The sequence below is a fragment of the Marmota marmota genome, unplaced genomic scaffold (assembly GCF_001458135.2).
Source record: "Marmota marmota marmota unplaced genomic scaffold, marMar, whole genome shotgun sequence".
NCBI lineage: Eukaryota > Metazoa > Chordata > Mammalia > Rodentia > Sciuridae > Marmota > Marmota marmota.
The window spans coordinates 467,842-483,483 of NW_025999942.1; the positions used below are offsets into that span (position 1 = coordinate 467,842).

The window sequence follows — 15,642 nt, forward strand, 5'->3', positions numbered from 1 at the left end:
ATGGAGGACCCGTCGAGAGGGTTGATACAGTGGGAGGGAGAGAGGAGAGAGGAGGGAGGGAGGTGGAGGGAGAGTGGGGAGGGGGGAGGGTGGAGGATGGGAAAGGCAGGGGAGCACAACAGACACTAGGATGGCAATTTGTAAATCAATGGATGTGTAACTGATGTGATTCTGCAATCTGTGTATGGGGTGAAGGTGGGAGTTCATAACCCACTTGAATCAAAGTGTGGAATATGATATGTCAAGAAATTTGTAATGTTTTGAACAACCCACAATAAAAAATTAAAAAAAAAAAATAAAATAAAAAAAATAAAACAACTATATCACAAGCAAAGGCTCTAAACAGACACCTCTCAAAAGAAGACATATGAATAACCAACAGGTAGATGAAAAATGTTCAATATCACTAATTCATCAGGGAAATGCAAATTAAAACAATGAGATATCATCTCACTCTAGTTAGAGTACTTATTATCAAAAAGAAAAATTAACAAATGCTGATGAGAATACAGAAAGAGAAACTCCCAGATATTGTTAGTAAGAATCTAAATTAGTACAGCCATAATGGAAAACAGCAATGGAAGTTCCTCAAAAAAATCTGAAACAGAACTACCACATACCACAATAATTCCAATAAAAAGTATACATCCAAAGGAAATGAAATTAGCATGTCAAAAAGATAAAATGTACTTCCACATTCACTGAATACAAGGAATCAATGGAAGAATGGATAAAGAAAATATGGTACATACACGTAATGGAATATTATTAAGCTGTTAAATTAACAATGAACAAATGAAATCCCATCATTTGCAATAACACAGATGAACATGGAAGACATGTAAAATAAGCCAGATGCAGAAAAATAAATGCCACATGATCTCACTCATATAGGGAGTCCAAAAATGTTTTACTCATAGAGAACAGAATGGTTGCTACCAGGGGTTGAGAGGAAGAAGAGATGTTGCAGACAACAGAAATAAGTTCAAGAGATCTACTGTACAACAAAGTGACTCTAACTAATCATGATGTTTGTATACTTGAAAATCAGAGTAAATTTAAATGTTCTCACCACAAAAGTCAGCTAATTAGTTTGACTTAGCCACTCTACATTGCATATATATATATATATTTTTTAAATATCATGTTGTACAACATTAATATATATATTTTTGCTTGTTGTTTAAAAAAAATTTAAATGATCATAAACCATTAATATATATAATTTTGCTTGTTGTTTAAAAAAAATTTAAATGATCAAACAGATGTTATTATATCCAAAATATGTAAACAAGACTACAAAAAAATTGAGTGGAGCCTGGCACAGTGGTACATCCCTATAATTCCAGCAACTCAGGAGGTTGAGACAAAAGGATCCCAAGTTCAAGGTCAGCATCAGCAATTTATTGAGATCCTCATCAACTTAGCAAGACTCTGTCTCAAAAAATAAAAAGAACTAGGGATATAGTTAGGTGATAAAAGTACTCCTAGTTCTATCCCCAGAAACAGCAACAAAAATACTTAGATGAAAAATAAATATCAATTAAAACAAATAAAAACCTAAATAAAATGACTGAAAAAAAATCTAGAAAAAGATAACACAGAAAATGCAAAAACAGAAATTATCAAATAATAACTGGGCTTGGGATACGGCTCCATGGTAGAGCACTTATCTAGCATGCATGAAGCCCTGGATTATCCCTGCAACCTCCTGCTCAAAATCAAATAATAGGAACATTTCTAATTTCTAATTCAAAGTCCCTGTCCTACATCTCAGGATTCAGCATATTAAATGATACACAAATATACTTAATTGTGAAAGTTCAGGAAAACAAAAACTTAAAAAAATATATATTTTATATGCTTTCAGTTATACACAGAGATCAAGAATCTGAATGGTAAGAGTTTTCAATGACACTAAAGTTAGAAGACAAAGTAATATTTTCAAACTCTGGGGTTTTTAAAAGGAATTACAGCCTAAAATTCCATACTCATGGGGTTGGGGTTGGGGCTTAGCAGTAGAGCGCTGGCCTAGCTCGTATGAACCGGCCCTGGGGTCGATCCTCAGAACCACATAAAAATAAATTTAAAAAATAAAGGTACAATACCTTTGTGTCCAACTACAACTAAAAATAAATAATTAAAAAATTCCATACTCAGCCAAAGAATCACTGCTAGTTTTCCCCCATATCACATCTATTCTTTTCCTCTTTCAGTAACAGAGCCCCTCCAAGTAAAGCTAAACACACAACAACCTAACTAAGTAAGAGCTGTCCTCGATGTCTATGGAGAATTAGTATGAGAACCCCACAGATACCAAAATCCAAAGATGCTCAAGTTCCTTAAAAAAATTTCCTTGGTATTTCTACAAACCCTATGCACATCCTGCTATCTATCTTAAATCATACAAATACTACCTATATAGTTGTTATATTGTGTTATTTGTGGAAGGACAAGGAAAAAAAAGCCTGTACATGTTATATAGACACAATTATTTTCAATCTGTGCATTTGGGTGAATCCACGGATGCAGAACCCACTGATATGAAGGGCCAACTGTACTACATCTTCCTGCTTCCCTTGTCACTCTTTATACTATATGGCTACTGGACAAACTTTTGGCCAATGAGATATCAGCAAAAATCACATGAGCAGCTTTTAGTTCATGCCTTTAGAACAAATCTACATGCCCTCCAGTTCCACTTTTTCTTTTTCCCTCACTTGAATAAGACATCTTTGAACATATAAACAACCCCAAAGCAGTTTTTTAAATATTTTAGTTGTAGTTGACACAATACCTTTATTTTGTTTGTTTGTTTGTTTATGTGTGGTGCTGAGGATGGAACCCAGGGCCTCACAGATGGATGCTAGGTGAGTGCTCTACTGCTGAGCCACAACCCTGCCCCACCCTCCAGCAATTCTTAAGCTAATATGCACATTACCTTAAGTCTTGTTAAAGTGCAGAATCTGGTTCAATAGATCTGACTGGGACTCAATTCTGCATTTCTAACAAGTTTCCAAGTGATACTGTTGTATTTCTGAGAATCAAACTTTGAATACCAAGGCCCAGGAATAGAGAATGGCACCTGGGTCCCTGATAACTCCAGGAACAAATCCAGTCTAACTACCCTTAATTGCTCATCAGCTTAAGTCATAAAAGAAAGAAATGCCTTCATTGTTTTAGTCACACACATACACAAACACACAACACAGCTTTTAAAACAGATTTTGTAAAATACATAGGATAACTATCCTTTCATAAAACTTTTCCAAATATCCCCAATTTTCTCTCTCGCTTCTTTTCCCCTTTTTGTCACTGTTGATATAAACCATATGAACATAATGTATGAATCTGTGAATCTAACTAATATAAAGTTGTAAACTAACACAAAGTTAAATAGCAACATTTCCTGGACAGACAATATACCATCCAGTTACTTCCTCTCAGAAATCTACTCAACAAAGAACCCTAGAAAAATAAGAGTAAACCCAGGAAAATTATGAGGATCCAGAAATTTAACTCCAACACAGAAAAAATCGTGTGAATACTCAGGATATTATGAAGATCTAAGACACTTCATGAAGATGGGGGAGAAAACTGTACATATTGCTATGGGGCAAAGTGTACACCAAAACCAAATTCTTTATATTCTATTTTTGGAAACCAACAGATGACTCTAAAAATTAAAAACAAAAGAAACAGGAGGAGGGACTGGGGTTGTGGCTCAGCGGTAGAGCGCTGCCTAGCACATGAAAGGCACTGGGTTCCATCCTCAGCACCACATAAAAATAAATTAATTAAATAAAGGTATTGTATTCAACTACAACTGAAACAAATATTTTAAGAGAGAGAGAGAGAAACAGGAGAAATGATATCATGTTATGCTGAAATTGTGAAGAAAAACACATTAAAAACTTGAAAGTTCTTGCCTCTTATTCAAAGATGAAGGCCAAAGGTGCTGTTGTTTTTTTAATTTTGGCGGGGCAATACTGGGGATTGACTCCTCAGGCACTCACAGCCCTTTTTTATTTTTTTAAGACATGCTCTAACTAAATGCCCAGACTGGTCTCCATCTTGCAATCCTCTTGCCTCAGCCTCCCAAGTAGCTAGGTTTACTTGTGCACCATCACACCCAGCTGTTGTAAACTGTATCATACAATATTACTTTTTAAATTTGAGCATAATTTATTTCTATTTTTAAAAATTTGGGGCAGTTTACTTCCTTGTTGCTATTGCAATTCACTCATATGGCTCCTGATTTTGGAATTCTATGAAGACACCAGCACAACTACAACCTTTTCTCTATGTGTATGTGCTACATAAATGAACAAATTATTTTAATCATCTTTCAGGACTTAGCATTGTAGTTTCAAGATTTCTTTTGTTTTGCCATGCATTGTAAAGAATTTGGACATATAGTAATTATGGTGATGTGTGAAATGAATCTTGACCTCTTAACACAATATGCAAAAATCAATCCCAAATGAGTGCTAATTCTAAATATGAAAAAACAACTTTGATGTAGACAATAGTTTTTTAAACAGGACACAAAAAAACTGCTGCTTGTAGAAAAAGTAATAAATTAGACTGTATTAAAACTAAGAACCTCTGTTCACCAAGACACTGTTACAAGGGTAAAAATACAACCCATAGAATGATAGAAAATATTTGCAGTACAGAAAAGAGTGTGTATGTATTCAACAAAGAACAGGAATTCTTATATATCAATAAGAAAAAAGTAGACAACTTGTAGAAAATTAGGCAAAAGACTTGAACAGGTATTTCACAAAAGATATGGAAATGGTCATTAATTATACAAAGGGGTGCTTGGTATTCATTAGTTATCAGTGAAAGAAAACTTAAACCACATTGAGGTAGTACTCCTTACTACCAGAATGATTTAAATTATAGACAGGCGATACCGAACTCTCCTACAGGTAGTCACTTTTGAACTATTCACTGTTTTGAAACCTGAGACCTGAACTTGTTGCCAGTGCCTCCATCTCATTATTTCCAAACCTTTTATTAAGTCAGGTTTCCAAGAGAAGACTAAGGCTCAGGTTTTAATGAGATTATGACAATCCAAGTAGCAATGGGTCAAATGTTTATAAGATTAAATACAGAGGCACACAAGGCTACTTCTAGTGCTATTTCAGTTATGATATAGGTTTAAATGAATATTTGAGAGCTTATTTAAGGTACTGAATCACCATTTATAAAACAACTCCTTTAAAATTTTTAATTATTTAATAAACTATCATATACAGCCATGAGATTATAATGTAATCATTAAAAATCACACTTTCAAAAAAATATTCAAAAATGTTTAAATCTAATGAAAAACTGTAGGATGCATAAAGACCTATATACTTTTCACTTATGCTAAATTAACATTTGACTACATCATTTTATATATACATAAAATTTTTTTCAGAAACATTTAAAAGCATCATGCTACTTCAATCCTAATATTTCAGCATACATCAACATTTTCCTACATAAGCAAATATCATTTACATACCCCTCAAAAACAGCATTCTTATAAATTCATTTAATGTGTAACTCAAGCAAAAATTACCCCAAGGGTTCCAAGCATGTCTTTTATGTTGGTTTTTGTTAAAGTCAGGACCCATGCACTGAATTTGGTTGAATCTCCTTAGCCTTATGTATTTTTAAAAAATTAAACCCATCACTGCCACCACCATAAAGGTTCTCATGATATTTTCTTAAAGAGACTAACCAATTGATCTTACGGAACATAGACAATCTTGTGGAACAGCACACGTTACTGATTTGTCTCATTATTCCTTCATGGTTAGATTGAAAGTAAACAATTTATCAAGAATACTACACCAGAATAGGGCACAGTGGTACACTACTGTAATCCCAGTGACTTTGGAGGCTGAGGCTGAAGGGTCTCAGGTTCAAGGCCAGCCTAGGCAGCTTAGTGAGACCCTGTATGAAAATAAAATAAAAGGGGCTTGGAATGTAGTTCAGTGGTAGAGAATCCAGAGTTTAATAGCCAGTACCACTTAAATAAAAATAGCTAAAACTAGTGATTTTCTTGTTTTTCTACTGAATCACATCAAAAGGCAAAAATGATGGAGTAACCCAATAATTGTGAGCCTGAGATTGGTTACTTTAAGCTGGTGACTGCCATTATCTCTCCAGTATAAAGGTACATTTTCTCCCTTACAATTAGTAAATAATTCATAAGGTAACACTTTTATTTCTCAAACTTTTCACCAGTGGCTTTATTATCTACTGATGATTCTTGCCTATATCAGTTATTAAACTGGGAATTACAAACTGTTTCTCTGATTCTCATTTCTTCTATATTTATCAACTAACATTCTTCTGTAAAGAATTCCCCCTTGGCCCTTTTACTATTAATATGCATTCATAGACTATTTAAATGACATAATAATACACCCTTTTTTGATACTCAAATTGTCCCAAATATGGCCAATAAAAACCTCTTCAAGTGAAATAACATCTGTGAAGAAGTCACTAGAGTATAAGCAAAATATAAAGCCTAAATAATTCATTGGACATAACAATATAAGACGGTTCAGTAAGACTACCCCACACAGCTTCCTAGTCTTTCAAGTCTTACCCTTTCTCTCAGTTAATGACACTGCCACTGTCCACTCATCCCACCCTAGTCCCTGCCCCAGTACTAGGGATTGACAATAGGGCGCTATACCACTGAGTTACATTTCTAGTCCCTTTTGAGACAGGGCCACTCTCCATTGCTGAGGCAGGCTTCAAATTTGTGATCATCTTGCCTCAACTTCCCCAGTTGCTGGGATTATAGGCAATCACCACAGTACCCATCTTGACTCAGTTATTCAAGACAGAAATCTGGGATTAATTTTTAACACCACCCTAGTCCTCACTACTAGTTACAGAAAGGTAGAGTCATCAGAGAATCGGGACACTATTATTTTCTACCTCAAACTCTTGTATTCTGTCTATACATCTTTCATGTACATTAAAACTTTAACATATTGTTTAAAATATATAAAGCAAGCCTGTGGTTCATCACTTTGAAAGGCAAAACAACTGTCTCCATAACTGGCGTAAGTTCTTGTACTCTTTTTAGATTCATAGCTCATTCAAGCCAATGTTCTCTAACAGATAATTGTTCCTTATGTTTTATTATAAAATCTCAGAACGGGTAGGACCATACAAGTCATCTAGTTCCAACATCCATCCAATACTTGAATTTCTTCCTCAACAACATAAATTTGTCAATTTAGATATGCCGAAACCATTTGTAGAAAGAGCAAAACCTCTGCTTTCCATTCCATGTTTGGACAACTTTGTTACAAAGTTCCTCCTTATGTTATCCTGCCAAAATGTGCTCTCTTTTGCTTCCAGTCATTAGTCAGGTCTGTGTCTTGGGTCACAAAACAGTTTTTTCCTCTTCCACTTAATAGCAAATACTTGAAATGGTACCCATATAGAAGAACATGCTTATGTTCCTTGATTTAAACCTCAGAAGACTAAAGAAAAAACCTTAAAAAGTACTTATTTCCATTTAGAAGTTAATTATGAACATATCTAACTATTCATTTATGGTTATGGTTTGGATCTAGAATGTCCTCTAAAGAGTCATGTCCCTCAAAGATTCAGGTTTGATCCCCAAAGCATCAAATTTCAGAGGTAGGGCTTTTGGAAGTGATTATATCATGAGGACTCTGACCTCAATGATTAATCCATTGAAGCTAAATGAACAACTAGGAGGTGGTGGAAACTACAGGGAGACAAAGACAGAGGAAGTAGGTCACTGGGGCATGTCCCTGGAGACTATATCTAGTCCCTAACATCTTCTTGCTCTCCTTCCTGGCTTCCCTGAGTTGAGCAGCTTTCCTCCACCATACTCTTCCACTATGATGTTCTGCTTCACATCAGTCCCAGAGCAACGGAGCCACTCAAGCATGGACCTAAACCTCTGAAACTGTGAGCCAAAATAGACTAGACTTTTCTTTCTTTAAGTCATTTATGTCGGGTATTTGGTCCAGTGAAGAAAACCTACCATACTCATGAATACACTAAATTTTTATGGAAGTAAATTAAATTTTCAGCTTTAAAACAAAATATTGTAGGACTTCTACCATAACATCCTATTTCAAGATAGGGAAAGAAGAAGCAATGGCTCACCAGGATAAGATTTTAAAAAATAAAAATAATAAAATCACCTATATGAGTACAGTTTTCTATACTTCAAATTCCATTTCATTAATTCCCAAGGTGAAAAGCCCAAACCTTCTTAATTTATATACTATGGTACCTTCCCCTGAATCATTTTGTTTGCCTTTCTCCAAATCTGTTCTAGTTCTTATTTTCATATAATGTAATAATATTTGTCAAAAGTAAAAAAGTACTATGATTTTTGTACGTTTGTAAGGATTCCATTTTCTAAAGTTTCAACCAATATCAAATAAGCAAGTTTACTGACTCAGACTTAAAAACCTCACTAAGCTAGAGTAATAATATCAAGTCTCAATATTTGAAATGCACCATCTGGCTATTTGTAATCAGCAAATATTTACAGTACTAACTACTCACCTTGTACTAGCAAATATATGCAAGTCTCCCAAAGCATAAGTTTTTATAACAAAATGTGAATATAACATCACCAATTAATTAGAAAAAAATGAACGCATGAAAGCATTATTATTACAATGCTGAGAGGAATCAGCATAACCTAAATAGGAAAAAATAATAGTTGCATGTAGAAAATAGGCACATGTTGCTGCATTATTTGACTGTATGAGTGTTCTGGAACAGAAATGTTTTGTTTACTCAAGCATTCTTTTATTCTTTTGTTTACTGCTGGCAGTTGTGAATAGTTGTGCAAGCAAAACTTCATGGTCAAGAACAAAAATTCTACAGAGGCTCAGGACCTTTAGAGTGTATGAACAAAAGGCCAAAGACAGAAATATTTTGGTTTGTTTTTGTTAATTTTGGTCAACAGATTAACTATTTTAGATACAGCTATAAAAATACCTATAATATTACAAGTCCTACAAAAACTCTCCTGTCCCTTTTCCTCAACTAAATTGCTGTTTCTGTAAGAGATTTATCATAGTAAATTTTCTGAAAATACACTCATGAAATTATAGCAGGAAAAAGCCATAGGCTGTCATTGCAAACAAAAATATTTATGAATGTTTATCATCTGCTAATAAATAAATTGTGCTTGAAAAAATATAAATAAAAGAATTGGTACTGAAGAAATAGCTATCACAAATGTCTGAATAAGCAAGATTAATTTAATAAGTCTATGTAACTTACATGGTTTTATGAGAGCTTGAAAACTTGTTTTACATGTATTATCTTGTGATATTAAATCAAAAGAACTGTGGTATGATTCATTTTACAGATTAGAAATCTGATGTTCTCAGATTAAATGAATTGCTCAAACTCATAAAAGGTGGAACATCATATGTGTCAATCCTAAATCTAATAATATTAATTGAGTAAAAGTTAATAAGAACCAGATGCAATGGTGCACACCTGTAATCCCAGTGATGGGCTGAGGCAAGAGGATCACAAGTTTTAAGGCTAGCCTCAGCAATTTATCGAGGCTCTGAGCAACTCAGAGCCCTTGGGCTCAATCTTAGGTACCAAGAAAAAAAAAAAAAAAACGGCGGTTATGATTCAGTGACACACACNAAAAAAAAAAAAAAAAAAACGTAAGAGAGAAAATTAAAACATTCTCTTTTAAAAATCAAAAGACAAAAATATCTCCAATACTGTCAGTAAAATATCTAAGTAATTTTTAAAACCATTAAAAAGTTACTGCCAATGCAATAACACTAGCTTTTCTAGAGTTGGAGTACTAGAAGGGAATCAACAATAAAACTATTAATATTGCTGATGATATGTATACCAACCTAGAAAATCCAGGACAGTGAACTTAAAAAAGAAAGATTTTAAACTAAGTAGACAGCAGAAAACTTACGAATATTGATTATGGTGAGTTAACAGGATTTATTAAATTATCTCTACTTGTAGGAATATTTTTAAAGTTCCATATAAACAGTTAAATGCAAATATATAGTTATCAGATTTAGAAATGAAATACAGGATGCCCAGATAAACCTGCAATTCAGATTAAAACAAAAAATTTTTGTATGTCCCAAATAATGCATGAGACTTATTGAAGTGTAAACCTGTGAAGAAAACTACTGAAATAAATAAAATATCTTGTAATAAACAATACGCAGGGCCAACATGAAGAACACTACAAGGTCTTTATCAATATTCTTAAAAACCGAACAAACTGAAAAACAATCAATGAGTAGGGAAAGTAATTAGACTTAACACAATTTAATCAAATCTCAAAATATTTTTATAACGAGTTGTTGATTTTAAAGTTTATATGAAATAAGTGGGCAAGAAAACCTATTTAAAAAAAAAAAAAAGACTAAGTTAGAGGAATTGGTCTTACCAGACATTATAAATCTATAAGACTTACAACATGAGAATAACACAAGAACATCAAAAGATCAAAGTCCAGAATAAACACCAAGTATATATGAATACTAAGAGTGACTTTAAAAAGTGAGATTTCAAATCAATTGTGAAAGTTATTCAATAACATTTAAATGATTTGAAAAGCTAAAATCAAAACACCACCTAATATATCAAATAAATTTAAGACTAATTAAAAATTAAATTGCAAATATTTTTGAAACCTATAAAAATGTTAGAAGGAAATGTAAATAAAAGGCATACAATAGGGAAAAGCAAAAGGCAATAAAAGAATGATAGATTTCATTTAAATATACATTTGAATATATAAAAATAGACATACAAAACTAGAAATACAACAATAAAGAGTTAATATAACAAACCACTTCAAAAAAATTAATTTTTAAGATTATTACAGGGCAACCAACAATAAAAAATTTTAAAAAAAAAGATTACAGGGCAAAATGATTGAACAATTCACTAAAGAAATTAAATAACAAAATCATAAATTAAAAAGTAATGAAGGAAATATAAATAAAACCCTAATTGTTATCAAATTTGCAAAGATTAAAGAAAACAATAATAAAAAAGCTGATCATGGAAGAAGCAAACATTATTCCTGTTCATTACAAATAAATTCAAACTTTCTGGACTTTTGCATTTAAAAACGGATGCCATAAATTCACTTCTAAGAATTTTTCATAGGGCTTAAATAACTATTGCCTACAAAGATATAGAAACAAAAAATGGAACTGTGGCAAATATTCAAAAAAAAATAAAAGTTCAAAAGGGCCAAGTGTGGTGGTACAGACCTATAATCCCAGCTACTCAGAAGGCTGAGACAAGGATTCAAGGCCAGTCTAGGCAACACCGGCAACCCTGACTTGAGATAAAACTGATATTTTTAAAAGGGCAGGGATGTAGCTCAGTAATAGAGAACTTGCCTAGCATGCACAAGGCAATGGGTTCAACCTCCAGTGGGGGGGCGATGATCTTAAACACAGTAAATACAAACATTAAAATTTAACACCAACAGTTTTTCAGGCTGGAACCATGAAACATTCAAAAAAAAGCAGAGCTGAAGATAAAGCGCCTGAGAAAGAAGTTTGCCCAAGAGATGCCTGGAAGGCAAGGAGAAAGCTTATCTATGAAAAAAAGCCAGTGCCTCCACAGAGTAATTTTTCCTGTTCAGGATAGGATAAGCCTCCTGAGAAAATAGTCTGAAATAATTAGTGAAGAAATAAAAGACAGTCAAAGAATAAGTTTTAAAAGCAGAGCCCCTGATAGATAGGTCCAGCCCACACAAGTGCGGGAGCTGAACAATTAGAAAATGACTCTGGTGGATTTATTTAAGGAGGTACATCAAAGGCAGGGTAAGGTTTCAGGGGTAGAGTCTTGCTTCATGATGTCTTGAAGTCAAAAGGTTGATTTACATCTTGGCAGGATACACCCATCTCTGAGGCTGTGTGGATATAGCAAAAAAGTCACCCTCCAGAGCTGTGCAGGACCTTTTTGAGCAGAGCTGCGGCGGAGTTCACAGGTAATGGGTGCTCTTAATAGCAGGACTGCCACTACAGTTTCCAAATACCAGATTTACCCCCTCAGCGGATCCAATGCTGAAAAGGTCCTTACGCACAGTCCATGGATGGCTCTTGACAAATGAACCAAACGGAGATTTAAATGGCTATAACGGCAAGAAAAGCTAAGAACTTCTATGTACCTGCAGAACCCAAATGTGCATTTGTCATTAGGATCAGAGGCATCAGTGGTGTGAGCCCAAAGGTTCATAAGGTATTATAACTTCTTCATCTTCACCAGATCTTCAACAGCACCTTCTTAAGTTCAACAAGGTTTCAATTAACATGCTGATTATGGAACCATATATTGCATGGGAATACCCAAACCTAAAGTCAGTGAATGAACTAATGTACAAGCATGGATATGGCAAAAGCAATAAGAAACTAATTGCCTTGAAAGATAATATTTTGATTACTCAATCTCTTGGCAAATATGGCATCATCTGCATGGAAGATCTGATTCATGAGATCTATACTGTTGGAAAATGCTTCAAAGAAGCAAATAACATCCTGTGGCCCTTCAGATTCTCTAAGAGGTGGAATGAAGAAAAAAAACCACCCATTTTGTAAAGGTGGAGATGCTGGCAACAGGGAAGACCAGATCAACAGGCTTATTAGAAGGATGAACTAAGGTATCTATCACGGTATTTTTGTAATCTGGTCAGTTAATAAAACAGTACTTGTTCTTAATGTTAAAAAAAAAAAAACAAGATTAGGAAGATAGTTAATGATGACACGGAATATATACATAATCTATTACTGAAGGAATGAAGCCGGTTTCAAAACAATAAAAAAAAAACTGTGGAAAACAATTTGGTAATTACTCAAAAAACGTTAAACACAAGAGTTATCATATTGTTCAGCAATTCCACTCCTAAATATATTGAATAACTAGGAACTATAAACAGGGACTCAGATCCTTCTATACCAATGTTCACAGCAGCCTCATTCCCAAAAACCAAAAAGTAGAAACAATCCAAATATTCATCAATTAATACTGAATGAATACACAAAACATGATACATACTGCAACATGGACAAAACACGATAAATACTACAACACAAGTGAGCCTTGAAAACACTGTGTCAAGTAAAAGAAGTTAGCCACAAAAGACCACATACTGTTTGATTTACATGAAATGTCTGAAAGAGTAAAATCCAGAAACAGAAAGTAGCTTAGTGGTTGTCTAGGCCTGGGATTGGAGGAAATGGGGAGTGACTGCTAATGCTTTCAAGATTTCTTTTAGAACAAAAATACTATAAAATTATTCTGTAATAATAAATACAAAACCCTATGAATATACTAAAAGCACTAAATGGTAAACTTTAGGTAAATTATATCACATATGAATTATATCTCAATGAAGTTATAATAGAAACTTTTTTTTTTTTTAAAGAGAGAGAGAGAGAGTTTTTCAATATTTATTTTTTAGTTTTCGGCGGACACAACATCTTTGTATGTGGTGCTGAGGATCGAACCCGGGCCGCACGCATGCCAGGCGAGCGCGCTACCGCTTGAGCCACTTCCCCAGCCCTATAATAGAAACTTTAAGAATTCTAAAATTATAAATTCTTGGGAGATATTATTAACATTTTCTTCATGAAAATGTTGTGATTTAATTTCCCTGCTTTGTATACTGCAACTAAATCAAAACTACTCTTAAACAAGTCATAGTAAATGTTATCTTACATTCCAAAATGTCAAGAATAATTATAGTACAGAATTTCAATACAGAGAAATATAATTGTATTACATTCTAATGTGAAAACCAGCAACATACTTAAATTCAGTGAGTCCTGTTACAGAAATGTAGCAAAGACACTGCATGATCAAAAAATTATTTCAGGAGCCAGGTACAGTGGCACACATCTATAACTCTAGTCACTAGGAGGGCTAAGGCAGGAGGATCACAAGTTTCAGGCCTGCCTTAGCAACTCAGTGAATCCCTGTCTTAAAATAAAAAAAAATCTGGGGATGTAGCTCAGTGATAAAGTGCCCCTTGGTACAATCACCAGTTTAAAAAAAAATACAATTTAAAAAGTGGTACACTCAGTATTTTTGATTACATTAAAAAATTCAAATACTTGAGACCATCAGGCTGATTGCTTTTTAGAATTGAATGGTCCCAATCAACAAAACAAAACAAAATAAAAAAGCAAAACAACAACAAAAAAGAAAAGAAAAAATTCTGAAGAGAAATAGATGAAATATAAGTGGTATATGGTATAAGCTGGGGCTGGGGCTGGGGCTGGGGCTCAGTAGTAAAGTGCTTGCCAAGCACATGTGAGGTGCTGGGTTCAATCCTCAGCACAACATAAAAATAAATAAACATATTGGGGCTGGGGTTGTGGCTCAGTGGTAAGAGCGCTCGTCTAGCACAGGTGAGGCCCTGGGTTCGATCCTCAGCACCACATAAAAATAAATAAATAAATAAAATCATTGTGTCCAACTACAACTAAAAAAAATAAATACTAAAGATAAATAAATAAATAAAGCAAAGGTGTTGTGTCCATCTACAACTAAAAATAAATTTTAAAAATATGTGTTCTTCAACATATTTTCTTGTTTTTGCTTTCACATTTCTGAGCCCAGCTCATGTAACCAGTTTAAAAGGGATCTGCAGGGGTAAATTAGTCTTGGTTAACACAGGACAATAGTGACTTTCAACTCCAGGATATCTGGTTTAAATTCTCACGCTGAGCTGGGCTTATATATTAAAACAGATTTCCAGATAAAATATCTGTATACTTCCTTCAGCTTTCTAACTATAAGGAGGTTGCTTCCAACTTCTGAGCAGGAATTATGTCTATGATGAAAGAATTCTGTTTAGCAGGACTTAACTTTTTTTAAAGTTTCTTTGAAATTAAGAAAATACATCAGAGCTGTCTCACCTGCCTGTACCTCCTGTAAAAGATTACCTCTGCTGAATATGATAAGTCAAGCAATTCTACTAGTAGCAGAAGGCTTTCCTGTTCTACAGAGGCAAGCCCAGAGATGAGTTCAACTGAGAAGGGAGTCAAGGAACAAAGCCAAAATCAGTATGAAACAGAAAAGACAAGCTAAAATGGGAAAGAAAGGAAAATATCAGGAGTAGGTCAGCACTGGGCAGAAAATGAGAATGACTAAAGCTAAGCAACAAAAATGAAGAGAAAGATGATTTGAGCAAGAAGAGCACTAAGAGTATGCATTAAGAAAAAGTAGATTAAGGTAGAATAACTCAAAGAGTATCCAATCATTTATAATTGTAACAATATTAAGTTGGACTAGAGAAATTTGATGAAAAGTAAACCCAAGGTAATAGGTAAAAATACTGAAATGACTAATTTTAAATACCCAAACGACTCTTAAAACTTTTTTTAAATTCCAACTGGTATTCTAAAATACACAAAAATGAACAAAACTGAATAAATAAATAAATAAATAAAAAACAGAACAACATGGGGAAGAAGGAACACCCAACGCAAAATTTGCAAAAGAATCATCTAAACAATTCTGACTCAAATATGTCCTTTATATATTTATTCCCATTTCTTCTTTCCAGATAAGTTTTGGTTTGGGAGTTTTGATGTATGATTGGTG

The 15,642-nt window shown here is 33.8% G+C and overlaps 1 protein-coding gene and 1 pseudogene across 5 annotated transcripts in view; one reads left to right on the forward strand and one right to left on the reverse strand.

The window, feature by feature from the left end:
* Positions 1 to 15,642, reverse strand: part of Cdk8 (cyclin dependent kinase 8) — a 172,529-nt gene that overhangs the window by 143,650 nt on the left and 13,237 nt on the right. The window lies entirely within an intron of this gene.
* Positions 11,896 to 12,934, forward strand: LOC107153252 (annotated as a pseudogene).